This window comes from Bos javanicus, chromosome 24, assembly GCF_032452875.1.
Source record: "Bos javanicus breed banteng chromosome 24, ARS-OSU_banteng_1.0, whole genome shotgun sequence".
NCBI classification, from domain to species: Eukaryota; Metazoa; Chordata; class Mammalia; order Artiodactyla; family Bovidae; genus Bos; species Bos javanicus.
This window is the reverse complement of record NC_083891.1, coordinates 1,855,666-1,858,873: the sequence shown is the minus strand read 5'-3', so window position 1 is coordinate 1,858,873 and position 3,208 is coordinate 1,855,666. Positions and strand designations below refer to the sequence as shown.

General features: G+C 42.1%; 1 pseudogene; it reads left to right on the top strand.

Moving 5' to 3' along the window:
• The first annotated feature begins 965 nt into the window (after positions 1–965).
• On the top strand, positions 966–1,513 carry LOC133237365 (ubiquitin-conjugating enzyme E2 D3-like; annotated as a pseudogene).
• The last annotated feature ends 1,695 nt before the right edge of the window (positions 1,514–3,208 follow it).

The following is a 3,208-nucleotide window of genomic DNA, read 5'->3' as shown; positions in this document are numbered from 1 at the left end:
ACATTTATTTTATACATATAAGGGCTGCTACTGCTGCTGCTAAGTTGCTTAGTCATGTCCGACTCTGTGCGACCCCATAGATGGCAGACCACCAGGCTCCCACGTCCCTGGGATTCTCCAGGCAAGAACACTGGGGTGGGTTGTCATTTCCTTCTCCAATGCATGAAAGTGAAAAGTCAAAGTGAAGTCGCTCAGTCGTGTCCGACTCTTCGGGACCCCATGGACTGCAGCCCACCAGGCTCCTCTGCCCATGAGATTTTCCAGGCAAGAGTACTGGAGTGGGGTGCCATCGCCTTCTCCGATAATGGGCTAAATACCTATTTATATATATTTATGTTTGTGTAGAATATAGGTTTATACTGTTGTTGTTAGGTCGTCCAGTTGTGTCTGACCCTTTGCAACCCCATGGACTGCAACGTGCCAGGCCTCTCTGTGCCCATCTCCCAGAGTTTGCCCAAATTCGTGTTCATTGCATCAGTGATGCCATCCAGCCATTTCATCCTCTGAGGCCCTCTTCTCCTTTTGCCCTCAATCTTTCCCAGCATCAGGGACTTTTCCAATGAGCTGTCTGTTCACATCAGATAACCCAAATATTTTATTGGTGCAAATAGAAATAATTAGAAGGTCGACTTTAAAAACTGAAGTGTTTGTATATTACCTTTAGTAAAGATGTGCTAAATAATTTTTACTTCAATATTATTTTAGAAATTCTTTAATCAAAAGAACTCAGTGTTTCACAGTGTTGCGTATGTACCCTTTGATAGCTTTTAAAAGAAAATTGCCAAAATATGCTTAGGTTCCAAATATTCTGTTCATAATTGTATGAAAAATAAGCAGTGCTCACATTTTCCAACATGGATCAGTGTCACTGAGAAATTCAGGCATCTTGTGGCTGTTTGCACATCATAGTAAAGCGATGAAGCACTGTCTTGTTCCCACCAGCACAAGGTTCTGCAGGTCCAGCTGGGGTGGTATGTCTCACTGGCATGCCACAATCACGGGACCCAGTGACAGCCCGTGTCAAGGTGGTGTATTCTTTTTAACAATCAATTTTCCTACAGACTGTCCCTTCAAACCATCTAAGGTTGCATTTACTACAAGAATTTATCATCCGAATATAAACAGTAATGACAGCTTTATATAGGGCTTCTTTGGTGCTCAGATGCTAAAGAATCTGCCTGCCAGTGCAGGAGATGCTGGAGAGCTGGGTTCGATCCCTGGGTCAGGAAGATCCCCTGGAGAGAGGAATGACTACCCACTTCAGTATTCTTGTCTAGAGAGTCCCATGGACAGCCTACAGTCCATGGGGTCACACAGAGTCAGCCACCACTGAGCAACGAACAGTTTCACTTTCCTGCAATCACAGTGTTTCTAAGGTTCTTCTATCCATTTGTTCACGGCTATGTGATCCAGGCCCAAATGACCCCCTAGTGCCAGAGGCTTCAGGGGTCTTTAAAGCAGAGATAAGTACAACAGAATGTCTTGAGAATGGACTCAGACATATGCCCTGTGATGCTGCCTTAAAGTCAGAGTAACCTATGTTATAGCTGGAATAAGCTTGAAATTACTGTTAAAAATGTGTGTATTGTCTTAAGTACGTGGTAATTTATAAAACTATAATGCCATATTCTGTTATACTTCCTACAAAATATGCAGTTGCCGATTACCAGAAGCTGACTCAAGAACCTACACCAATTTATTATGATCTGTTATTTTTTAGTTTGTTTTATTGACGTAATGTTGATTTCCAGTGTTGTGTTACTCGCTGCTGTCCTGCACAGGGATTCTTTTTCATATTCCTTTCCGTGATGGTTTATCCCAGGATGTTGAATACAGTCCCGTGCTCTATAGTAGGACCTGGTGGTTTGCCCATTCTCTGTATACCACTTCTGCACCTGCTAACCCAAACCAACAACCCGTCCCTCCCCACCCCCACCCCTGGCAGCCACAAGCCTGTTCTCTGTGTCTGAGTCTGTATCCATTTCGTCGAGAAATTGACCTGAGTCGTGTGTTAGATTTTGCGTATAAGCAACGTCCTATGGTATCTGTCTTTCTGACTTGCTTCACTTAGATACTTAAGAGAGTTTTTAAAGTTTTAAGCTGTTTGTGCTTTGGGTCGTGGCTCAGGATCCACCAAATGCTTCTGATATAGAAAACCATCCACCCAACGGCACTGAGGCTGGTCTTCATGGAGTTTTTGATTCAAGCAATTGTATCGCTTGTACAAGCATTCTCCTTAAAAACATCAATTATATAATATACATGTTATTGTCAATTATTTATTTACAATATGAGAGAGCCTCATGGGGCTTCTTTTTTACAGCTGTGAAAAATGCCTGTAGAATAATCATGAGCTAAAACATTGACTGTGTGGATCACAACAAACTGTGGAAAATTCTTCAAGAGATGGGAATACCAGACCACCTGACCTGCCTCTTGAGAAATCTGTATGCAGGTCAGGAAGCAACAGTTAGAACTGGACATGGAACAACAGACTGGTTCCAAATCAGGAAAGGAGTATGTCAAGGTTGTATATTGTCACCATGTTTATTTAACTTATATGCAGAGTATATCAAGAGAAATGCTAGGCTGGATGAAGCACAAGCTGGAATCAAGATTGCTGGGAGAAATATCAATAACCTCAGATATGCAGATGACACCACCCTTATGGCAGAAAGCAAAGAAGAACTAAAGAGCCTCTTGATGAAAGTCAAAGAGGAGAGTGAAAAATTTGGCTTAAAACTCAACATTCAGAAAATGAAGATCATAGCATATGGCCCCATCACTTCATGGGAAATAGATGGGGAAACAGTGAAAACAGTGTCAGACTTTATTTTGGGGGGCTCCAAAATCACTCCAGATGGTGACTGCAGCCATGAAGTTAAAAGACGCTTGCTCCTTAGAAGAAAAGCTATGACCAACATAGCCAGCATATTAAAACACAGAGACATTACTTTGCCAACAAAGGTCAGTCTAGTCAAAGCTATGGTTTTTCCAGTAGTCATGTATGGATGTGAGAGTTGGACTATAAAGAAAGCTGAGCACCAAAGAATTGATGCTTTTGAACTGTGGTGTTGGAGAAGACTCTTGAGAGTCCCTTGGACTGCAAGGAGATAAAACCAGTCCATCCTAAAAGAAATCAGCCCTGAATATTCATTGGAAGGACTGATGCTGAAGCTGAGACTTCAATACTTTGGCTTGATGTGAA